This window comes from Dermacentor andersoni, chromosome 2, assembly GCF_023375885.2.
Source record: "Dermacentor andersoni chromosome 2, qqDerAnde1_hic_scaffold, whole genome shotgun sequence".
Classification (NCBI taxonomy): domain Eukaryota; kingdom Metazoa; phylum Arthropoda; class Arachnida; order Ixodida; family Ixodidae; genus Dermacentor; species Dermacentor andersoni.
Window position 1 is genome coordinate 150,341,489 of NC_092815.1, and position 25,735 is coordinate 150,367,223.

The 25,735-nt window shown below is 48.8% G+C and overlaps 1 long non-coding RNA gene across 1 annotated transcript in view; it reads right to left on the reverse strand.

Moving 5' to 3' along the window:
* The window catches only part of LOC140215964 (uncharacterized), a 94,538-nt gene that overhangs the window by 63,173 nt on the left and 5,630 nt on the right, over window positions 1-25,735 (reverse strand). The window contains exon 2 of the long non-coding RNA XR_011892581.1: window positions 2,946-3,150. This is a non-coding gene — a long non-coding RNA (uncharacterized lncRNA). The remainder of the gene's footprint in view (window positions 1-2,945; window positions 3,151-25,735) is intronic.

Here is a 25,735-nt window from a genome sequence, read left to right on the forward strand (position 1 = left end):
CTCCTTAGAACAGTTTACTCTCCATAAGCCCGTGCGTCCGCCTTTGATCGACACCACACAATGTGGCACCAACACATTCTTCTTCACACAGTTAAAGTGCATCGGTTCTACGTTAGCTTCGAAGCTGTCGGAATCGGCGCCGCAACAGACAACGGGAACGCAAACGGTAGACGATGAAGGTATGACCGTATCACCACAAACACACAGTGTAGCTTCGCGATCTACAGGGTTCTCCAGGAGTCCTGATGGAATCCTACCACTTATAGATACCGTCCCTGTGCGGCAGTCGACAGTAGCACCACACTCCCCCAAGAAGTCCATGCCGAGAATAACATCATGCGTCGACCGAGGAATAACTACAAACTCTGTCGTAATAACATGGCCTCCCAAAAACACGTCAGCACTACACACCCCAATAAGCCGCAACGGCTCGCCACTCACTCCATAGAACTTTGAATCCTCGTCCCATTTAAACAAAACCTTTCGCCCTAACACGTGTTTGAAAGAGACACTCATAACCGAAATTGTTGCGCCTGTGTCCACCAGAGCCATCACAGAGACATTATCTACAAGAACGCGCACTTTGTTTTTCAGCATCAACACAGGAGGTATTTCTGTCAGTAGCATGTCTCCAGCGACCTCACCTCCATCGGCCGCGCTAGCTGGTTTTCCGGTGACGAAGGGGACGTGGTGCGACGCCGCGGTGAGGGAGAACGGGGAGCACGACGTTGCGGTGGGGGTGTCAAACTCCTGTCTGATGCCGGGGAGCGATTCCGGCAGCTGCTCAGCCAATACTCGTCGCCAGATGATACGTGTGCAGGCCACGGGGCACCGTGTGGCCGTTCGGAGGGCCGAGAAAACTCTGAGGGCTGGCCATACCACGTGGTCATACGCTGGTTGCAAAACCACGATATATGACCCGGGACACCGCAGGAATAACACACCGGGAGAGGTGGAAACCTTGGTTGTTCGTCGATGAAGCGGATATTATCATTTTCCCGCGTGTAGTGGGTTAGTTCGTGGCGTGTGTCACGACGATACATCGGGCGTCGAGGAGGAGTGCGTTGAGCGCGTTGGTCATAGCGCGGAGTTGGAGGGCGTGTTGTCATCCTCGACTGTGGGGCTGCGCTGTACTATACGGCCGCTGCGGTAACCATCGGCTGCCAAGGGGCCAAATGTGGCGTCATCATAGCCTCACGTGACGTGTACACGCCATGGTGGTCAGTTGAATGCAACAACTCCTCGCGGCGGGAAAGTTCCTCGCGGACAATCTGTTGGATGGTAGAAGGAAGGTCGAGGCAAGGACTCGTGTCCACACTGGCAACCGTCGTAACCTTTGCCAACTGACCAAACTTTGGCGCAGTCCGAGGCATCTTGAGCGTTTCAAAAGTTCTGCAGTGCCGAATGACGTCAGACACAGAACTGAGGCTCTCCTTTCCAATTAGAAAATTGTACACATCCTCAGCCACTCCTTTCAGCAAATGTCCAACTTTATCTTCTTCCAGCATGCGAGCACTGACCACCTTGCACAGCTTTAACACTTCTTCGTTATATGTTGTGCATGTCTCACCTGGTAGCTGCGCCTGTTGCGACAGTGTCTGCTCCACACGCTTCTTTTTGGCGACTGAGTCCCCAAAACACGCCTTTAGCTCGTCAACCAAATGTTCCCACGTCGTAAATGCGTCCTCGTGTTTCTCGTACCATACGAGGGTGGTATCGGTCAGAGAGAACACCACATTGGTGAGCTGAGCGGTTGCATCCCACCCGTTGGACTTGCTCACTCGTTTGTAGTGGACGAGCCACTCGTCGGCATCTTCCCCCGCTTTGCCTCCGAAGGTGGGTGGAACTCGGTAGTATGGCAGTGGACTGCTAGGCGCTGCCCTCGGAGCGGCTGCTTCTTCTGGCATTTCGAAGACGGTCACGGCTGAGGCGGGAGGCCGGCAAGTCGACGGCTTCGACGAAGCTGTGGCAGTGACGGTTCCGTTGTTGTGAGCGGTACCCAGCACCTCCGCCACTTTGTTACGCGCGAAGGAGACCGTCTTTTAACCCTTACGGATGAAGGGGACCGTTTTCTTGAGGTCGCGAAGGTGAGCGCAAGAGCGGCCAGCTGGTTAATCAACTCAGCGTCGTTCTCTGCTTCCTTCCTCTACTCGGGACCGCAAGCACGTTCACCGGTCTTCGCTTTCCTCATGCGTAACAATATATATATATATATATATATATATATATATATATATATATATATATATATATATGTATATAGAAATTATCGTTGTTTTGCTACAAGTGTCTATGGCGTGCGATCTCTGTTGGAAAAAGAACAACGAAGATGGCGGCAGCGAGTGCAGTCCCGTTTCGGTCCCCAAGCAAGTTGGTTATGCCTGCTTGAGTAACTACTGCAGCAAATAAACTTTTTTAACGCATGCTAACTTAGCGGCATTGGGTGATACATCTGGTGGCGTCATCATCCAGAACACTGACTGCACTGGGATAACATATTTGTTTAAAAAAAAGCTCGTAGAGCTGGGTAGATGCTACGGCATATCTAGAGTGCTAAATATTATTTGATTTGGTGGCTACTACGGAAAAAAACTAAGGGGCCTTCCTTTCATACTCCTAAGTGATTTACTCCGCGGCTAACACATTCAGCACCAGTGGGAATCCGGAACTGGAACATTAAGGTCGAGAAGACCGACGATACGAGTCACCCGCAACTAAGGCCTGACTAAAGTCACCACTCCACATATACAGAACCCTCAACCACAAACGTTTACGCTTTTCCTCATATTTCTCATGTATGATAAACGTAACCATAGCCCGTTTTATGATCCCTCTAGTCTTGTAAATCAGAATGGCGTTTCAATATAATCATCTTTTACTGGATCTCTTGAGTGGCTACTTTATTCTTCATGTTAAACGATTAAAGATTTGAAGACGGTACCTACCGACAATCTGCTGTGCAGGCTTCTACTGAAGGATAGTTATTACCGTTTCCACCACATCCTTTGTAATGTATTCGCGTGCAGCTGTCGTTTCCACTGCTGTAGGAGAAGCTTTTTGCGTAGCAAGTCCTATTATGATCTTTGTCATAACACGACCAACGAACTTTCAGGTTCGTTCTGTTGCCACAGTCTGGTATTTCTCCGATTCCTACGAAGGCAAAAGAGTAAGAAAAGCGCTTTTTTCTCTTACAATATTTGTACAGTTACTGCATCGAACCAGCGCGTCCTTGCCCCACACTCCGTTTAACTGAGCGCACACTTAAAGGGGCAAATCGCCATCAGGACGCACCTGCATGATATCGACTGGCGCATCAGCCCTAGAGACTGTATTTTAATTAAATACCTATTTTGTTCCTTCCTTCATAATCCACCCTTCTCATTTTACCAGCATAAATTCAAGGTTAAGAAAACGTTTAGCACTGTTTTACAACGCTTACATCTGCGTCTTCCCAGCATTAGAGCGTATAGATTTCTATTTTCTACATAGGTGGTTTATAAAACAATAGCACAGCGATAATGCTATTCACTGGTTGATCAGGATTTTTCGTGGCGTGCTCACCCAAAATCAAGCGGCAGCTGGGAGGCTAAGTGTTTGATTTTCCGTATAACAGAATTAGGTTTTCTCCTATATTCGAATTACAATCGGATGCTCTCACGTAAATAGATTGGGTTTAAGTCGTACTTTACGAATTTTTTAAGCATTTTACTTTGAAAACTTCACTTAATTAAATAACGCACTTGTGCTAGGCGCATGACCCACAACAATGAGGATATGGGGTGTGCTAAAGGTACTGCCACCTAGCGGACGCAGTCACTCAGACTGACCTCAAAGAGAAAATGGCTTTGTCTTTCAGTTCTCGCGTAACAGTTTTATGTTTTCTTACATATTCGAATAACAATCCAAAGCTATCATGTCTGCAACTTGTGTGCAAATTGTACTTTACGCATTTTCTGGTGGAATTTATTGTCCAGCATTCATTTAGTTTAATAATGCACTTGCGCTTGGTGGAGGGTCTAGAAGATGGAGGATGAATGCTGCACTAGGCACATGTGCATGCGTGCGTGACGTGCGTAGTTTGCGGTGGTGGTTTTTGTGTAATGTCGTCTAAGCTCCATTGCGCTCGCCTAACGTCCATTGTGTCAGGGTGGAATCCAGATGATTATTTTCGGCCTACACTTTTGGAGTTCGAGTGCAATTTCAGATTCTCATTTTGCCTGCCAAAACTAATTGTTGGGAACTACATCCGGTTCAACTACAACACGCCGATACACTGTGTGTTGTTGTTTTTGCGGTCGCGTAGCAATGTGGCAGTTCCCTTTCTGTTTCTCAGCCACGCCGGAAAGACCACACTGGAGTGTGTTCATTTGGCCGCGATCACTTCACTCACACACTTCAGATGGAGAGACCATGTTGTGCTCATTGACCGTACGGTTGAATTGCAAATCCTGTACTGAAACAATTCCTATAGATATATTGCACACACAACGTCCCATCTGAGTGAACATTCCGTAAGAATCACCTCTGGCTTGCGCAAGAAAAAAAACATTTGCAAGAATCAGGGAAGGCCCTGGCGAATCTTGCATTTGGGTTTTCAAAGATGAGACAACAAACGTGATGGGGTGCTCTGTCGCTCACTTTATAGCGAGAAAGCTTGCAGAAAACAAAAAAAGACAATACTTTCCCTAGTGTGTTCACAGCATTTCGAAAGAACAGATGGGGAATCTATATTGTAACGATGTTGAGGAACACTGGTTAACAAAACAACGATATTTATTAAGGGGGAACCTATCCCCACAACTAAAAGTAACTGCGGTCGTGAAGAATCCCCGCCAGTTGCGTTCTAAAACTAGCGTCGAACCTGCTTCTTTCTTCTTCTCCCGTGACACCTCGTGCGCGTGGCGCATGCGAGCCGCGTCCAACCGGCTACTCGTCCCACGAAGATCGCTGCCTGTTGCTGCTGAACAACACCACGGTACGGCGTGCACACTCCAATATGAAGGGCGCGCAACTTGAATGTGACTAAGTTGTCGCGGCATTATCTCCCTCCCTAATGCATCGGCCCGATGCGTGAGAGGAAGTAGGGGTTCCTGTGGGGATCTCACTTTCTGTTTTTTTTCTCCTTTTTCATGACCTCTCGTGGTAGGGTTTCATGCGGAAAACATGCTGAACTTCAGTAGAGTTGCGCCATCGTGTCCAGCGGATTTCACTTCGTAGGTGACGTCGCTTAAACGACAAAGTATTTCGTAAGGGTCGAAGTATCGGCAGAGAAGCTTTTCAGACAGTCCACGGCGTCCCACTGGGGTCCATACCCACACCTTGTCACCGGGCTGATAATGAGCTTCACTGCGTTGCTGGTTGTACCGGCTTGAGTCGATGCGTTGTTGGTGGCGTATTCAGTAGCTTGCCATCTTTCGTGCCTCCTCGGCTCTTTGCAAGACATCGTCTAGGTCGGATGAGTTATTGTCTTCATCTAACGGCAACATTGCATCCAAAGTTGTGGTTACTGTTCTGCCGAATACAAGTTCAAACGGGACGACTCGTGTTGTTTCTTGAATGGCCGTATTTTATGGGAAGGTGATGTACGGCAAAATTTCGCGCCACAGCCTATGTTGAACATCGACATACATCGAACACATGTCAGCCAGTGTTCTGTTGAGGCGTTCAAGTAGACCGTTTGTGTGAGGGTGGTACGCCGTAGTTCTCCTTTGATCAGTATGTTTCAGTTACAACAAGCATTTCATTAAATCCGCTGTAAAGACTGTTCCACGATCGGTAATAACAACTGTGTGAGCGCCATGCCTGAGCACGATATTGTTGACAAAGAATTTTGCAACTTAGACAGCCGCTGCACTGTACAGGGAATCAGTTCCTGCGTAACGGGTCAGATATTCCGTGGCCACAGTTATCCACTTTTTGCCTAAATATGATGTTGGGAAGAGTCCAAGGAGGTCCATACGGGCTTGTTGGAATGGGGTTTCGGTGGCTCTATTGACTGGAGGAGGCCTGCCGGGTATACGAAGGGGGTCTTGCGCCTTTGACACTCGCGACAAGTCTTGACATAGTGCTGCACGGATGCGAATAACTTAGGCCAGCAGTATTTTAGACGAATCCTGGCGAATGTGCGGCTCACGCCAATACGTTCAGATGTCGGCTCATCATGACATGCATCCAAAATTTCGTCTCGCATAGCTATGGGTACGACAAGTAAACGCTTTTTTCTCGCTGTTCTCGAAGTTTCTCTTGTAGAGGACACTTCCTCGCAGACTGAAAGAGGATAGCCTTCTAAAAAATACGCGAGAGTTGAACGTCCAGTCCCTCCAGGCGCTGTATAAGTGGAAGCAATGCCGGCTCATCTCGTTCTTGTTGAGCGGTTTGTAACGCGTCAACAATTCCAATCCCCTTCATCTGACACAGCTGTCTCGACTGGTGAGCGTGAAAAGCAGTCGGCATCCCTGTGTTTCCTCCCGGATCGATATACGACAGTAATATCATACTCTTAAGGCCTAAGCTCCATCTTGCTAGTCGTCCGGATGGATCCGTGAGATACGCCAGCCGGCAAAGCGAATGTTGATCACTGACTTCTCTGAATGGTATATCATAGAAGTAGGGTCCAAAGATACATATTGCCCAAATGACTGAAAGGCACTCTTTCCCGGTTTCTGAGCAGCTTGCGTCTGCTTTCGAGAGCTTGCAGCTGGCATAAGCTATTACTTTCTCCTGGCCGTTCTTCCACTGCACTAGTGTGGCACCAAGTCCGCCGTTACTCACATCCGTATGAACTTCAGTGTCGGCTGTCTCATCAAAATGGGCAAGGGTCGGAGAAGCTTGCAGGCGTTTCCTTAACTCGTCAAAGGGGTCTTGTTGTTCGCTTTTCCACATGACAAAGTTGTAAGGGGCTCAGCAATCTTTGGAAAGCTTTCCACAAATATTCCGTAGTATGCGCATAAACCAAAAAAAGCTCCACTGACTTTTTGTCTGTGGGTGTCGGGAACCTCGCAACAGCTGGTGTTTTTTCTGGATCTGGCCGGACGCCTTCAGCACTGATGACGTGCCCGAGAAACTGAAGTTCATCGAAGCCGAACTGACATTTTTTCGGCTTAATTGTCAAGTCTGCTGCATGAATAGCTTCTAATACTAGTCGCAGTCGCTTCAGATGTTGGTCAAATGTTGCGGAAAATACAAGCACATCATCCAAATACACTAAGCACGACTGTCATTTCAATCCTACGATCACAATGTCCCTCATTCGGTGAAACGTTGCAGGCGCGGAACAGAGGCCGAATGGAAGCGCTTTAAATTCGTAGAGGCCATCAATGCTGTTTTTGACTATCCCACTAATACACCTCTATTTGCCAATATCGACTCTTGAGATCCAGGGAGGAGAAAAACTTTCCAGATCGGAGCCAATCTAATGTATCGTCGATACGCAGAGGTGGATGTACACTGTCGTCCTTTATGAAAGGGAACACGCGAGCGCGTGGCCTGCGCTCTGCGGCGGCTACCTACAGTGCCATCAACCTACGGCTAAAGAAAGTACGTCCGCTTTTGGCGTCATCTCTTGGGAAACAAGATAACGACCGTGCTTGTGCACCACGCTCGATTCGTTGGCGGCAGACGACGCGCTACAGCCATCGCCCGTTGCGCGAGTGAAGAGGCAGCGTAATCTAGCAGCGCTTGTGCACCGGCCATGACTCGTTATTTTGTTTGCCAACAGATGACGCCAAAAGCGCACGTGCTTTCTTAAGCTGTCGGTTGATGGTGCTGTAGGCAGCCACCGCAGAGCGCATGCCACGCGCTGGCGTGTTCCCTTTCATAAAGGACGACAGTGTACATCCCGCTTAGGCGCGCGGTTCAATTTACGGTAGTCGACGCAGAATCGAAGTGTGTTATCTTTTTTTCTTAACGAGTACTACGGGAGACGCCCATAGACTACTGGAAGGCTGAATAACGCCATCTGAAAGCATCTCCTCTACTTGCTCCTTGATGATCTCCCTATCTTTTGGTGAAACTCAATACGAGGGCTGGCATACCGGTCTCGTGGCGTCCTCTGCTGTGATTCTGTGCTTTCCAACAGATGTGCGCCGTACCTTCGAGGAAGTGGAGAAGCAGTAAGACAAATCTTTATCAGAGCATATATCTGTTTCTTTTGGGCTACCGGAAGTCTCGGGTTGACGGTAATTGATCTGTCTACACTGCAGCTTCCTGGTAGAGCAGTTGACGTTGTTGCTAGTCTGGATAATTGGGCCGCTACACATAACTCGTGGAAATAGGCAATAGCTATTCCTTGTGGGATGTGTTGGAATTCGTTCCCGAAATTCGTAAGTGCAACATTTGTACGGCCATTGCTTAAGTGAACAAGACCCCGAGCCACGCAAATACCTTTGTTGAAAGATAGCTCTATGTTTCCATCCGCTATGCCTTCGCGGTCGTAAAATGTTTCATTCTCCACAAGAACCATTCTACTGCAGCGTGGCGACACAGTTACATCATCATCAGCCGCGCGCAGTGCAGCAAGACGTCGCTCCTCCGATTCTTCCACAGGCATAGCTTGTTTTGTCGAGAAAGACACACTGGACCTACGTACGTTAATTATGGAGCTGTTAGCTTGTAGAACATCTGATCCCAATATAAGTTCCCGTGAACATTCTGGCAGTACAACAAAGTCAGAAACGTAAGTGAAGCTTTTTCTTGTAAGTGTTGCGGTGCATCGGCCAAGGGGCGTAAAAAGATGGCCGCCTGCCGTGCGTATTTGCGGTCCCGTCCACTGCGTCACAACTTTTTTCAGGTGCTTCGCCATCTTGACGCTTATTACTGAATAATCAGCGCTGGTGTCAACTAAGGCATTCAGCTCGCATCCGTCCGTCTATTATCAATCGCAAATCTGATGTAATCGTTTCGTTCCTGCACCTGTTTACTGGAATTATCTCGTCATCGCACTGCGACCATGTTTGAGGATCTTCGTAACTCTGGTTATCAGCGGCCTCACCTCTAGAGGTCGCTTGCGTCAGTTTTCCTGGTCTGGGCTTGGTGAACGACGCCTAGGCAATCTTGGAGACGCGCGTGGGCTAGGTGATCGGCAGCGCATGGGTGTCAGTGACCGGTGTTGATGTTGGCGAGGAGTAATGGGGCATTGGCGCGTGGACAAGTATTCTTCAATCTCTGCTGGCTGTTCACCGTTACGGGGACATGGTGCACTTAAGGGAAAACCCCTTATTCCACCTTGACGGTACGGGCAGAACCTATACAGGTGACCCGCTTCTGCGCAGTGAAAACACAGAGGCCTGTTGTCGTGGTGACGCAAGACGTCACTTGTCTGGGGCCTTTGTTCCACAAAACGAGGTGAACTACGTGCTGGAGGCAGATAGGCAGCCGGTGGTTCCAGCAGACGAGTTACACTGCGTCCTGTCGTCGGGTGCGGAACGGTCGTCGCAACTGCTCTACTACTGTGTACCGTGGGTTGCCTGAGTACGTCGGCGTACGTTGGGGTGCGCCGCATGGGCTTTGGCGCACGCTCTCGATCCCATATGACCTGCCTCAGTTCGTCCAGGACAACGTCGACGATATATAGTGCAGTTCGAGTCTGAGGTGTCTGCAACTTGTTGAGCTCTTCCCTGATCACTGACCGGATGAGCTCCCGCAGGGCTTAAAGGTCGTTCAGCACGCCTCTAGAGAAGACATGGGCAGGTGCACAGCTTGCCTCGCGGTTGTATTGCCGAGCCCGCTGTTCCAGCGTCTTTTCGATGGTCGTTGCTTCGTATCTGAACTCGCCGGCTGTTCGCGGTGGGTTGCGGACGAGAATTACGAAGAGTTCCTGCTGTACTCCACGCATGAGATGGCGCAGCTTCCTATCTTCACTCATGTTTGGATCAGCAGGCTTGAACAGGCGGGACATGTCCTCGATGTACATTGCCACGTTCTTGTTTGTGATCTGGTTCCTAGCTTGAAGTGCAATTTCCGCCTTTTCTTTACGATCCGTGCTAAGGTATGCTGCTAGTAGTTGTCGTAGAAATTCCTCCCAAGAGGACAAAGAGGGTTCGTGATTTTCATACCATGTTTTTGCGAAGTCCTCCAAGGCGATATATAAGTTACGGAGCTTCTTTCTTCATCCCATTCATTAAAGCTAGCCGCTTTCTCGAACAGTTCCAACCAGTCTTGCAGATCTTAGAACGAGTCGCCATGGAATATTGGTGGCTCTCCAGGTTGGTTTGCGACCAGCTGTACCGGTGTTACCTGGCTAGTCATTGTGGCGGCGTCCGTTGTCTGAATTTCCCTTGGCGTGAAGCGAAGAGGGCCTAATTCAGGCGAGTCACCTCGAAGACGGCAGCTTGTCCGCTGGTGCACAGGCGTCAGTTCCACGGGATGGATTCGCTGGTGGTTGGGGCTACGCTGATTTTCGTTTGTTGGGAGGGCTTCGACTCATACCCTGCACCTCCACCATAAATGTAACGGTGTTGAAGAACACAGGTTAACAAAACAACAATATTTATTAAGGGCGAACCTGTGCCCGCGATTAAAGGTCACAGCGGTCATGAAGAATCCCTGGCAGTCGCGTTCGAACCGCCTTCTTTCTTCTTCTCCCATGACACCTGGTGCGCGTGGCGCATGGGAGCCGGGTCCCACCGGCTACACGTGCCACGAAGATCACTGCCTGTTGTTGGAGAACAAGACCACGGTACGGCGTGCACAGTCTAATACGGAGGGCGCGCATCTTAAACGTGACCAAGTTGTCGCGGCAATATCGTAGTTTGTAAACCAGTACCGGAAAGCTCTGAACCCTGGAGGAGTGGGACTCTAAGGTTGTGCTACTCTACACAGACGCCTCAGCTAGCGTGCACAATACTGCTCTTCTGCTGACAGCCTTCTATCCCCAGATGGTGTGGGTCGCGTGCTTAGCACGTGAGTTCCACGCAGTTTGTGAAGAGCTGTAGAAACACTTCAAGGATGTTAACCCGCGCACTGCTTCAGCCAGTGCCCTGTTCTTCAAGCTGCCCTCACGGGTGTGCTCCTACAAGGAGGAATGGCTGGACGTACGCCTACCTTCAGAGTCCATCATCACGCGTTAGAGAACCTGGCTAGAGGCTTATGAGTATAACAAGCTGAAGTGAATGCGGTGACCAACGCCTTTTCAGATGACGTGAGCACTTAGGTCAGGAAGGCTCGAGCTGCCCTCTCAGAGACCGTGCATATTTGCGCGCCGACATCACGCCCCCTGCAAAGACTATCAAGAAACTTGAAAGTTCGGGTGGAACTCTAATTTGGAACATAGCGCTAATTCTGGACGCATGTCAATGAATAGCCACCGTGCCTACAGGACCAGTAGCCGTACAAATAGCTGGCAAGCTATAAACAACCTTAGAAGACTACAAAGTATTTTCTTTCCTCAAAGAAATACCAGGAGTTCTTGTGGTTGAGTACTCTAAGACCGCGGTGTTTCTTAAGTCACCAAAGGTTCCCTAGTACAACTACACTCCATTAACATCTGTCGATGTCGAGCACTCCTTCCCGGCGTAAAAGCTTGTTCTAAGCGACAAGAAGCACAACTTTGGATCCAAAAATCTGCAGATAGTACTGGTCTGATATCTTTTCCGCAATATTCACCGTGTTTCTTAAATTACGTTTCAGGGGCTCTTCAAGAAGGTTGCTCCATATATGCGCAGTTGCATCCACGTTTACAGAAGCGCACTCAAATCGAAGTCTATTGCGAACGCAGTGTTTGAACATCCGACATGTCTGTTAGGAAACACCCCAGTGTTCAAGACACAAGGACGAAACATCAATGCGCATTAGCATTTCTTTGCGTTTGCAAATGCACACGCCCCATGTACTCCAAGTTCTCTCCGGCTAGAAAAAAATATTTTGCTCAATATAGCGCAATACGAAAGACTCAAACAAACGCCTACTGGCAGACGCATACTTAACAAGCTTAGAGCAACATACGCATCACAATATGGCACTAAAGTAGACATTCCCCACGACATAAGGAAGCAGCTTATTATCCCACTGCTACCCAAAAACATGCATCCCGAACACCACAGGGAAAGGCGGGGTGAAATGCCAAGGACTATGCAGAGGAGGTTCCAACGCTCTGAGGACGTGGTGTACGTTGCCGCGTTGGAGTGCACGACTAATCACACTATGTCTATCGTTGCAGTGAGCTCGAAGGTCAGCGGATCTATTAAAACCAAGAGAGTTAAGGTGGCTGAGGAATCGGCCATTGCTATCGCAATGGCTTTTACACTGGCAACGAAAATAGTCACAGATTCTAAAACCGCAATTTTAAATTACGCAAAGGGGCGCATTTCACCGCAATCACTACGAACCCTGGCAAATTTCTGCGTTAAGCGGAGTGTCCATACCATCTGGGCGCCTGCGCACTCCTCCCTTCCCGGCAACGAGGTGGCCGACACCGTGGCTAGAGGACTCACAAGCCGACCCACCGGGGCGCCGCGGCTGGGGCTGACAAGGGACCGGATGGTTGGCTACAGGAAGATGACTAACCATTGAAGATTGAGGAGGGTGCGTTTCCTCCCGCACGCCCATCACTTAATAAGCAGAAGGCGGTGGCATGGCGCCTCCTTCAAACCAATACGTATCCAAATCCGGTGAATTATAATCATTATCATCCAGAACAATATTCGGCCAAATGTAAATTTTGTCAAGAAAGGGCGGACCTGGATAACATTATCTGGGCCTGCCCTCAGGCGCTCCGACAGGGCTGAAAAATTAAGGATCGGAAGCAGTGGGAGACCGTGTTGCTCAGCTCGGCCCCTGAAGACCAACTTTTCGCCGTCCAGCAGGCCGAGGATGCCGCTAGAGCTCAGGCCATCTAGGCGGGGTTGCCCCCCCCCCCCCCCCCCCCCCGCACACACACACCAATCTGCCGGCTACATTAATAAAAGTAATTTTTCTCACTCTCCCTCCTCAAATATGTAAGGGTACATTCGCCATTGACGGACCCTCTTGCCCATACAATCCGGTTTTTGACTACGCTTTTTGTGTGAGAAACTGCCAGACTTGCGCGTTACACTCCTCGTGTGAGAACATGATAATTTTTTAGTAAAGCATTGTCTCTCTCGCAATTATTTCTTGGTAGGGTTTTGTTGAGTGGTAATGTATTTGCATAAGGTAGATATAAAAGCGCCGTTATTTTTTTCAAACCATAATGCCAGTTTCACTAATGTGGCGTCTCGAGCAAGATGCAATGACCTGGGGAACATAAATGTGAGCAGTGCTCTCGTTCAATTAAGCACATTGCCATGACTACTGCTGCAGTATTATGAGACAATTCAAGAACAATGTTCAAACGTTAGCACCTTTCTATAATTTCAAATAATCAAATTTCACTTTTCCAGTTGTAGATATAGGTCACGCCAGTCTTCGTTTGGGATTATTTGCATCATTGCTAAAATTTATTGTGCCTATATTTAAGAAGTTGGACGCCTAAAACTCTTTCTTGTCTGCCTATTTTCTGCCGCCTTCCTTCGGCTCTGCTGCTCCTGCTGCTTCCACTGCTCCTGCTGCTGTCACTGCCGCGGCCGCCGCCGTAAGTTATGCCTCTCAACGCAATGGCCTCCAAGTTATTTCCTTTTATTTCACATTTCAAGATGCATCTCCTTTCGAAAACCCAATACCTGTACACTTTAAAGCTCGCCTAGGCCCGCGCTGTAATAAATGCTCACATTACAGATTAATATTACAATAAACAGACTAGCAGGCTAGCATTATATACAAGCAGGTACAGTACACGTCACAGAGAAGCTTGTCATATACCACATTCAAGAACTAACTACGGCAGATAAATGCTGCGCCATGCCCTGCCCATCTTTACTTAACTCTCTACACTAATCGGCATATCTCTTGCCGCATCAATTAGGTGCCCAAACTTGCCATTGATGCTGTTGTTCGCGTGTATGCTTTTGTGTTTTTGTTGGTGCGTTTTTTCGCGTGAACATATATTTTAAGCAGCAACTCTACTGTGACTTGTTTATTTTGTATTTCTTTGAATGTTCCCCTTAAATGAAAAGGGATTTATGCTATCTGCACTTCGTTGTCTTGCTGTTTTTTCCTGTACCTTGTGTGACATGTACAATTTCTGCATCCATGTCGGTGTTTTTCCTGCTGTGCAAAAGTAACACTCTATAAATTGTCCCATTTTATCCACGCATTGTTTGTACTTATACTGTTTTACTAATACATGTGTTCATGTGTCGTATTTATGCTCCCCTTGTTACGCGTTGCCATGAAATCAATCAGCGACACACACCTAGTACAGTCGAATTTGTGGCTTTTTCTCTGTGCCAGTGACAACAGTACACCGCCTAAATACGAAAATAACGTTCAGTGGAAGTGCATTCACTTCAACACCCAACCGCTTCGAAATAAGGAAATGCAACTAAGTATATTGTCACGGGGTGGTGACGTAGAAGAACACAGTAGCAATACTGTGAACGAGAAAACTAACTTTTATTGGGCGAACTTGTGCCCACAAAACAGGCTACACTTCTAGCACAACGAAAGCGGCGAACACAGTCGGCGATCGTCGGAAATCTGATTAGCGGGTCAAGCGCGTCGGCTTTTATAGATCAGTCGTCGAATGTTCCAGATTAACTGATGGGACCCGCGTGTCTTCCACAAAGTTCGACACCATTCGTGTCACGCGATGAAATCTGATAACACAAGGTTCGGCGACAACAGACACGCGGATAGAAGCGTCGATAACTTTCCAGAAACGTCGGATACATGCAGGCGCGTCCCTCGCTGTGTGATTACAGTTAAGCGGCGAAACGTAGTTGCCCGATAAAGATAAGTACACGTGTCATTACCCCCCTCTTAAAAAGCATCGACCCGATGCTGCTAACAAACGAAAGTAACAAAGAAAAGCACTCGTAGCAAAGAAAACAACAAACTAAGGAAGTTCATCAGCGTCCGTAAAATGGCTTAAGGCGCACCACGTGGACCACTTCAGATCGTGCGCGGCGCCGCTGCGAGTGCGAAATGCCGTCTGGCACGACCTCATAGTCTAGTGCGCCAATACGTCGGATGACCTTGTAGGGTCCGAAATAGCGTCGCAGCAGCTTCTCACTGAGTCCTCGCCGGCGTATCGGGGTCCATACCCAAACACGGTCGCCGGGCTGGTACTCGACGAAGCGTCGTCGGAGGTTGTAGTGTCGGCTGTCGGTACGCTGCTGGGTCTTGATCCGTAGGCGGGCGAGCTGTAGGGCTTCTTCGGCGCGCTGGAGATAGGTAGCGACGTCAAGATTCTCCTCGTCAGTGACGTGCGGCAGCATGGCGTCGAGCGTCGTCGTCGGGTTCCTGCCGTAAACCAACTTGAATGGCGTGATCTGTGTTGTTTCTTGCACCGCCGTGTTGTAGGCGAAGGTGACATACGGCAGGACCGCGTCCCACGTCTTGTGCTCGACGTCGACGTACATTGCTAGCATGTCGGCGAGGGTCTTGTTCAGGCGCTCCGTGAGACCATTCGTTTGCGGATGGTAGGCAGTTGTCCTCCTGTGGCTCGTCTGGCTGTACTGCAGAATGGCTTGGGTGAGCTCTGCTGTAAAAGCAGTTCCTCTGTCGGTGTTGAGGACTTCTGGGGCACCATGTCGCAGCAGGATGTTCTCGACGAAAAATTTCGCCACTTCGGCTGCGCTGCCTTTTGGTAGAGCTTTGGTTTCAGCAAAGCGGGTGAGATAGTCCGTCGCCACGATGATCCACTTATTCCTGGATGTTGACATCGGAAACGGCCCCAACAAATCCATCCCAATCTGCTGGAATGGTCGACGAGGAGGTTCGATCGGCTGTAGTAATCCTGCTGGCCTTGTCGGTGGTGTCTTGCGTCGTTGACAGTCTCTGCATGTCTTGACGTAACGGGCGACGTCGGCGGTCAGACGCGGCCAGTAATACTTTTCCTGTATCCTCGACAGCGTCCGGGAGAATCCGAGGTGCCCAGCGGTTGGATCGTCGTGTAGGGCGTGCAGTATTTCTGGACGGAGCGCTGACGGCACCACAAGAAGGTAGCTAGCGTGGACTGGTGAGAAGTTCTTCTTCACGAGCAGGTTGTTTCGTAGCGTGAACGAAGACAACACGCGCTTAAATGCCCTAGGGACAACGTCGGTGTTCCCTTTCAAATACTCGACGAGGCCTTTTAGCTCCGGGTCTGCTCGTTGCTGTTTAGTGAAGTCTTCCGCGCTTATTATCCCAAGGAAGGCGTCGTCGTCCACGTCGTCTTGCGGCGGGGGATCGATTGGGGCGCGTGATAAGCAGTCGGCGTCGGAGTGTTTTCTTCCGGACTTGTATATTACCGTTACGTCATATTCTTGTAGTCTGAGGCTCCACCGCGCCAGCCGTCCTGAAGGGTCCTTTAAGTTAGCTAGCCAACACAACGCGTGGTGGTCGCTGACGAATTTGAATGGCCTGCCATAGAGGTAAGGGCGGAATTTAGCTGTAGCCCAAATGATGGCGAGGCATTCCTTTTCAGTCGTAGAATAATTGCTTTCCGCTTTTGACAGCGACCGGCTAGCATACGATATCACCCGTTCAAGTCCTTCTTTCCTCTGGACTAGGACGGCACCGAGGCCTAGGCTACTGGCGTCAGTGTGGATTTCAGTATCGGCGTCCTCGTCGAAGTGTGCAAGTACCGGCGGCGACTGCATGCGTCGTTTGAGTTCTTGAAATGCGTCGGCCTGCGGCGTTTCCCAATTGAACTCGACATCAGATTTCGTTAGATGTGTTAGCGGCTCCGCGATGCGCGAAAAGTCCTTGACAAAGCGCCTATAGTAGGCACACATGCCAAGGAATCTGCGCACTGCCTTCTTGTCGATTGGCTGCGGGAACTTTGCGATGGCAGCTGTCTTTTGCGGGTCGGGGCGCACTCCAGATTTGCTGAGGACATGGCCTAGGAATAGAAGCTCATCGTAAGCGAAGCGACACTTTTCCGGCTTCAGGGTGAGCCCTGATGACTTGATGGCCTCTAATACTGTCGCAAGCCGCTTAAGGTGATCGTCGAAATTTCCGGCGAAGACGACGACGTCATCCAAGTAAACAAGACAGGTCTGCCACTTCAATCCTGCTAAAACCGTGTCCATCACGCGCTGGAACGTTGCAGGCGCCGAGCACAGTCCAAATGGCATAACCTTGAATTCATAGAGGCCGTCTGGCGTGATGAAGGCGGTCTTTTCGCGATCCCTTTCGTCGACTTCTATTTGCCAGTAGCCAGACTTGAGGTCCATCGATGAGAAGTATTTAGCATTGCAGAGCCGATCTAATGCGTCGTCTATCCGTGGGAGGGGGTATACGTCTTTCTTCGTGATTTTGTTCAGTCGACGATAATCGACGCAGAAACGTAGGGTTCCGTCCTTTTTCTTCACTAAAACAACTGGAGACGCCCACGGGCTTTTCGACGGCTGGATGATGTCGTCGCGCAGCATTTCGTCGACTTGTTGTCTTATAGCTTCGCGTTCTCGCGTCGAAACTCGGTAAGGGCTCTGGCGTAGTGGTCGAGCGCTCTCTTCGGTGATTATGCGATGCTTTGCGACTGGTGTTTGTCGAATCCTTGATGACGTCGAAAAGCAGTCTTTGTATCGTCGAAGCAGACTTCTGAGCTGTTGCTGCTTAATCACGGGGAGACTTGGATTTATGTTGAAGTCTGGCTCGGGAACTGCGGTCGTCGGGGTAGATGCAGCAGAATCCGAGAGGACAAAGGCATCGCTGGTTTCCTGAATTTCCTCGATGAATGCGATCGTCGTGCCCTTGTTGATGTGCTTGAACTCCTGGCTGAAGTTTGTCAGCAACACTCTCGTGTTTCCTCCATGCAGTCGAGTGATCCCTCTTGCGACGCAAATTTCACGGTCGAGTAGTAGACGTTGGTCGCCTTCGATGACACCTTCTACGTCAGTGGGTGTTTCGGTGCCGACCGAAATAACGATGCTGGAGCGAGGCGGGATGCTCACTTGATCTTCGAGCACACTCAAGGCGTGCTGACTACAAGGGCTCTCCGATGGTATCGCTTGATCTTCCGACAGCGTTATTGACTGCGACTTCAGGTCGATGATTGCGCCGTGTTGGTTCAGGAAGTCCATGCCGAGAATGACGTCTCGTGAACACCGTTGCAGGATAACGAAGGTGGCAGGGTAAGTCCGGTCATGAATGGTAATTCTTGCCGTACAGATTCCAGTCGGCGTAATGAGGTGACCTCCAGCGGTCCGAATTTGGGGGCCCTCCCATACAGTCTTAACCTTCTTCAACTGGGCGGCAATGTGTCCACTCATTACGGAGTAATCGGCCCCTGTGTCGACTAAGGCAGTGACTGCGTGGCCGTCGAGAAGCACGTCAAGGTCGGTGGTTCCTTGTCTGGCGTTGCAGTTAGGTCGTGGCGTCGGATCACGGCTGCGTCGTGTTGAACTGAAGCTGGAACGTCGCTTCGTCAAATCGTCTTTCGTCGGTGTAGTCTTGGCTTCCTGACTTCGTCGGGACGGCGGCGTGTCGTCATTAGGTCGCCGAGATGGTTTCTTCGTCGTCTTCGTCGGCGGCGGAGGATCTTCGTCAGTTCGACGAACAGCAACCGCACCTCCATCGGTTGCTGTTTTTAGTTTTCCGGATATGGGCTCGCAGAGCGGCCCCGGGCTGGGCCGGTGTATGGTCGGTGCTGCGGCGACAGGTAGCGGCCTGGTGACGGCGAACGGGACGGTCGTCGAGGGCTCCACTGAGTAGCGGCGAGGTAGTCGGCGATGTCACGAGGGCGTTCACCTTCCCTCGGGCGCTGTGCGTTCACGGCGAAGCCTCGCAATCCCAGGTCGCGGTATGGGCATCGGCGGTACACATGGCCGGCTTCGCCGCAGTGGTAGCAGAGCGGGCGGCGATCAGGAGCGCGCCAAATGTCCGTCTTCCTCGCGTAGGTGCGCTGGGCGACGGGTGGGCGTGCTGGCGGCGGCGGCGGTGGACGACGGAATTGTGGCGTTACAGGGCCCTGGCGTTGTAGCGGAGGGGGAGCTTGACGGCGTGCGACGGCGGCGTAAGTCATCGCTTCTGGCTGGGGCTGCGGTAATTGTGGTTGCACCTCAGGAACTCCTAGCGATCGGTGCACCTCTTCTTTCACGATGTCGGCGATCGAGGCCACTTGAGGCTGCGACGATGGCAAGACCTTGCGCAGTTCTTCGCGCACGATGGCCCTGATGGTCTCGCATAAATCGTCCGTGGCCATTGATTGAATTCCGGAGTAGCTTGTTGGCTTGGTGCGTCGGTCAAATTGCCGGTTCCGCAATTCCAGTGTCTTCTCGATGCTCGTCGCCTCACGAAGAAACTCGTCGACGGTCTTCGGTGGGCTTCTTACCATACCGGCGAAAAGTTCCTCCTTTACACCACGCATCAGTAGACGTACTTTCTTCTCCTCGGACATTTCTGGGTCGGCGTGGCGGAACAGACGGCTCATTTCCTCAGTGAAAATCGCTATCGTCTCATTCGGCAGCTGCGCTCTTGTCTCCAGTAGAGCTTGGGCTCGCTCTTTGCGCACGACGCTTTGAAATGTTTGCAGGAAGGCGCTTCGGAAGAGGTCCCACGTCGTCAAGGTGGCTTCTCGATTCTCGAACCACGTCTTGGCGGCGTCCTCCAATGCGAAATAGACATGTCGTAGCTTGTCGTCGATTGCCCAGTTGTTAAACGTAGCGACCCTCTCATACGTTTCCAGCCAGGTTTCCGGGTCCTCAAATGTGGAACCGCGGAACGTTGGTGGTTCCCTGGGCTGCTGCAGCACGATGGGGGACGCTGGGGCTGCCATTGCGGTTGCCTTGGCCACAATCTTCTTGGTCTTCTCAGGTAGAAGTCCGTGCTCCGGGGGCAGCTGTTGAAGACGGCGGCTTGCTCGGTGGTCCGGGACTACGTTGGTGTTCTGTTTGTGGTCTGGGCTGGGATCACAGCTTGTCGGGGGCGTCCTGTACATGGACGAAAAGCACCTCCACCAGATGTCACGGGGTGGTGACGTAGAAGAACACAGTAGCAATACTGTGAACGAGAAAACTAACTTTTATTGGGCGAACTTGTGCCCACAAAACAGGCTACACTTCTAGCACAACGAAAGCGGCGAACACAGTCGGCGATCGTCGGAAATCTGATTAGCGGGTCAAGCGTGTCGGCTTTTATAGATCAGTCGTCGAATGTTCCAGATTAACTGATGGGACCCGCGTGTCTTCCACAAAGTTCGACACCATTCGTGTCACGCGATGAAATCTGATAACACAAGGTTCGGCGACAACAGACACGCGGATAGAAGCGTCGATAACTTTCCAGAAACGTCGGATACATGCAGGCGCGTCCCTCGCTGTGTGATTACAGTTAAGCGGCGAAACGTAGTTGCCCGATAAAGATAAGTACACGTGTCAATATTCTTACAAAACTTAGGTGTGATGCTCGTTGTTATGATACCCTAAACTTGGTGCGCAAATGAAGGTGATCTTTGCCAATTCGCTAATTACCAAAATATACTTTTCAATCGTGTCACTCGCCTAGGTAGTGGTGTTTGAATGCTCTTTTATAATTACACATACCTCCGAATTATTACCTCAGTACTCTGCCCTCACCTAACTATGAAATTCTATACTTCCGTCGGAATGTTTTCTTAAGTTTGTAATCTATCGTCCTGCAAACGGTTATGTAGAAGACGGTGGATTCTTCCTCGCTTTCCTGTCTTGCGTGCGCGAATTGAGCCGCAATCAATGGCTCAGCCTCCCATGCTTTCGATCACATATACGACATACGGCGCGGGGCAGTGATATTGTACCCCTTGATCTTTATACGGAACGTCACGGCGACGGCCGAAATGCGCCTGCAGTGCTTATGTATCTTCTATCGCAATAAAAATAAATTAAACATTAGTGCATTATTGGGCCGAGTTTATGGCATATGTCTCGAAATCAGTACCATTCTGTAAATTATTTCCAAGATTATACGCCTTACCTACTAACAGCTACAATTATTAATTTGCAATATGTGCAGTGAGGTAAGTAATAAATAAGTTAATTAGTGAAATTATGGTATTTAGCTTAATGTGTCTTTTGATTTCTCGTGTGTGTAATTTCTGGCTCTCTCAATAGTCGCGCTCAAGGGCTAGAATGATGTTATCTGCAAAAGCCCTTTTTAAAATTTCCGCAAAACATAAGAATGATCAACCAGCATACAAACACGATATCAAACATAGTACAAAAAATGACTACATCATTGACATACGTAGCATAATGCCCCCAATAATAAACAGCTTTACTTGTTGGTTTCTTCAGGCTTAACCTCATAAAGGCCCTGTGCTGCGTATTCCAACAAGAAGTTTGTAGAGTACCCCCTCTCTGGCCCGAATAGCGGGAATAAATGTAGAAACATATAACCCAAACAGTAAAATAAGCTCAGTAAGCGTGCCTATAAACAATATTCACCAAGAGTATTCGTCTTTTTTCACTGGTTCCACGTGACTGAACGTGTGTCGTGCAGTGGTGCTCCCAGCTGACGCTCTTGAAAGCGACTTGCGACTCGCTCTAGCACTTCAAGTGTAGGTGGCCGCATATGTGCACGTCTGGTAGCCCGTGAGCGCGCAATGTGCAAGTACCTTCAATAGACATGCCTCCATGATTTAAATGCTTACAAACTTCTGGAGTTCACGGCTACTGTTCCTCCAGGCACGCACCACCATTTGAACCACCATGGTTCCTATTTCCCGCCAGTATGCTCTGAGGTGACGTCGAAGCGTTAAACAAAATATTGCAATGGGGACACTAAAATTTAGAAATGTTTTTTCTCTGTGAAAACGCCCGCTACTACGATTGCAATTTGCTTGGGGAAAGTAGTTATTCCTCTCAATTATGTCCGCTCTCCTGCGTATTTTTTCATGGACCACCTAAGCGCATTACCGACAGAGTATCCAGTTGGGTTTGTTGGTTGAAAATAGTAAAATAATGTTGAATGTCAGCGCTGTGTGTGTACTTTGTGTGCCTCCTTTGTATACTTCGGTTTCCGCTCTGCAGCCTACTACTGTGTTACCGATGTTTGAACATAGGCCAAAGCAGCATTTGTGCCATATTGAGGCTTGTGTTGTAGATCCAGGGCACAGCAAAGAGGCAAAAAAAAGATTTTTTGAAGACATTTCAGGGGCAGTTCAGTGAAAACAATTACGTTTTCTTCCATGCCCATTTTGCGAAATATTTCCCCAAAATACTACAATCTCCGCAATTTTAACTTGGCTTTCAGTTTTAAAAAACATGAAAGTACTTCATGAAACTGTTTTCTATTGAAAAAAATAAATAAATGTTCGGACCACGCAAAAACGCACACTTCGTAAAAAAATTTGCGATACCGCACATTCATGTCAAATTTTTGTTTGTCACCTGGCTCACCACCGTTTCGTGAAATTCAAGTAACCCTAACGGGTGCAAAATACTTTTTTGCTGCTTAAAATCTATGGAGAAAATAATACGCAACTAATACTTATACACGTGGAACACTTGTGTAACGTGTTTAGAGAAATGCATATTGGTCGAGCACAACAGTTAGGACAGTTGAATGACCTATTTATTGAAACGTCAACAAGCCTACGCAACTCGACAAACCGATAAATGGTTTGTTCCAAAATATAAACAACGATAATAACTAGCACTCAGAAAAGAATTTATAACGGCTTCTCAAAATTTCTGCAGAAATAAAATTGTTCTTGAAACCGCTATTTACACAAGAAGAATAAATATACTGTTTACGCGAATGCTCAGCATTATTAGCTAAAAGTTATATCGCTTTTTAATTAGATCGTTAACCCACACATTTGGGTACTATTATTCCCCCTTTCTCGTTTATATGTTTTCATGTTCTAATGCTTTTCTTCCTTTTCTTTTGTATTCCTTGTCCGCGAAACATATCGCAGATTTGTATCTTTATATTACTGATCATTTATTTTTCCTTATATTATCCTGAACTTTGTATCGTTGCTGCTAAAGTCTATGCGAATGTTTAGTTTACCTATATTTTGCTGGATTTCATGCCGCTGCAATGCCGCCCAAGTGTTATAGTCATCCAGCGCTTTGTTTCAGCTAAGGAGCGGGAGCTTTTATCGGCTGCTCATCGGCTATCATGCGCTGATATGATGGCAAAATAATTTTAATTTAATTGAGTTAGATATTCTGCTCTTGGACGAGGGGTCGCATCCTGATCAAAAATGACACATGTGCTTCCCTGTGGATTTCGCTAAGAGCATTTTCATTAGACAATGTGACACTTTGTTATTGTCAAGCTCAAAGTGCCCCTCACACATTGTGAGGTAACACGGTTTATATCGTATCTGCACATGAGCAAGATGTGCAGACTAACACCTTTTCTGTGGAATAAAGGAAAGCAAAGAACTCATTTTTACAATAAGAAAGGGTACACGTGATTAGGCCAATATGTGGCATACCAGTTTCTTGAATAAGTGACCTGGCAAATCATTACGAATTTGAATACGAAATGCACGGTTTGATAAGTAACTTTAAATGAACATCTTTATCTTTCCCCGGGTACGCGTTCTCAACAGATCGCGCAGGATTTCATAGAGCCACGTGATGTCGTACGATTTATCCATTTCAAGAAAACAAACTTTGAAACACACTGTTTATTTGCAAATGCCTCACAATACTATCGTCGACGCGTACGACGTGGCCAGTTGTTAGCCGCCCTTCGCTGAATCCCTGCATATAAGGGTCAAGAAACTTGTTGCGTTCGAGGAAGTGCAACAGCAATTTCAAGTCTTTTTAAGAGCCTCAGTAGGCACCTTGTCCGCGCCACCGGGCGGTAACTTATTATCGAAAGTGAGTATTTGCCATGCTTCAATATTGGGACAATGGTAGCTCTTTCCATGCTGCTGGGAGGCATCCGGAAGTCAAGCTTGGTTCAAAAGTGCTCAAAAAGTCATTGATGTGTCAGTCTGCATGTACTTATTGATGCCGTACACGATCCTGTCAGCTAGGGGCAAAGAGCTTCTGTATGCATCCATGGCAGCTGTGCGCTCGGCAATGTCTTAAAAACACTTCGTTTTCTCTGCATCCGCGGTCGAGTGCCCTATGTTCTATTGCTTCGTGTTTAAGTAATGACAGTGAATAGTGCATAGTGCTAGGCACATGCTCGTATTCTTCGCCAAGAGCACCTGCCTGGTCTTTTAGGCTGTCTCTTTAGTCATTCACGAAAGGCAGCCAATGGGTATCGTTTGCTTTTAGCCTTCTAAGTGCACTCCAGATTCTCGTTTCTGGTGTGTAGGAGCTCCTCCCCGATAGAAATTTCACGAACCTTGCTCTACTTGCTTGCCGTAATATTCCCCTAGCCTTTGGTTTATGTTTCAATTTGACCAGCTTTTGCAATTTTGAGCATGGACTCATTGTGTCCCTTTGTTTGTCTTCGGCTTCACACAACTTCTTAACATCCTCATTCCACCACGAGGCCAGATATGGCATTTACTGCCATTTCATTGCGGAGTGAACTTTTGTGCTTCGTCGATATTAAAAGCTTTAAAATACTGACACGTGTACTTGTTTGCCTTTTTCGTGTGACCGCTTTTCACCATCTAACAAATGTTATCGCTCAGCGCGGGACACGCCCGCACGTTTCGGAAGTTTCTCGAATGTTATCGATGGTTCGTTCTGCTGTCTGTTGTCACGGAACCTTGAGTAATCTGATTTCATATATGCGCGATGCGAATGGTGTAGAACTTTCTGGAAAACACGCGGGCACCAGCGAATACTCTGGAAACATCGGTGACTGATGTATAAAAGCTGACACGCTTGATCCGCTGATGTAATTTTCAACGATCGTCAACTGTGTTGCCGCTGCCACCGTTCTTTGAGTGTACCCTGTTTTTGATAGCACAGTTTCGCCCAATAAAACGTTAGGTTCGTTATTCCCCATTTTGCTGCTTTCTTCAGCGTCACTGCTACGTCACATCTGGTGGAGGTGCTAGTGCATTCATGGGCTAGTGCGTTCAGATCAGCGAGCTAGCTGCAGTCAGCAAGGACTGCTCCCGGAGTACGGACTCCTCCCTGATACGACCAGGAAGACCGTCTCCAGCTGAACAACCACAATGGCAGCTCCAGCACCATCCACCGTGTTTCCACAACCCAGAACGCCCCCTGCCTTCCGTGGAGCTACGTTGCAAGATCTGGAAATCTGGCTCGAAACCTTCGAAGGTTATTGACCTTCAACAACTAGACTTCTGGGGATAAGCTACGCCATGTGTACTTCTCTATAGAAGATGCCACGAGGACTTGGTTCGGCGAACGGGAGTCCGCCCTTACAACGTGGGACCTGTTCCGCAGTACTTTCCTGAGCACCTTCAGGAGCGTTGTTCGAAAACAAAGGACCGAAGTTCGGCTAGAAACTCGAGGGCAACTACACAATGAGACCATTGCCATCTTCACGGAAGAGATGACCCGTCTTTTCCCGCACGTCCACCCGGAAATGACAGAAGAGAAAAAAGTCCGCTTCTTGATGCGATGCGTAAAGGAAGTACTTTTCGCCGGAATGATCCGCAACCCACCGAAGATTGTGGCTCCGTTCTTGACAGAGGCAATGCCGATCGAGAAAAATCTTGAAATGCCCACTGGCAAGTGTAACCACCAAGTACTCAAGCCGCAGCGCGCCATCCAATCACTAGGCTTCGTTGACCTCCAGGAAACCATCACGGCTATTGTACTCGAAGAGCTGCGCAAGACGTTACCTGCGTCGCAAACTCAGATGTCCT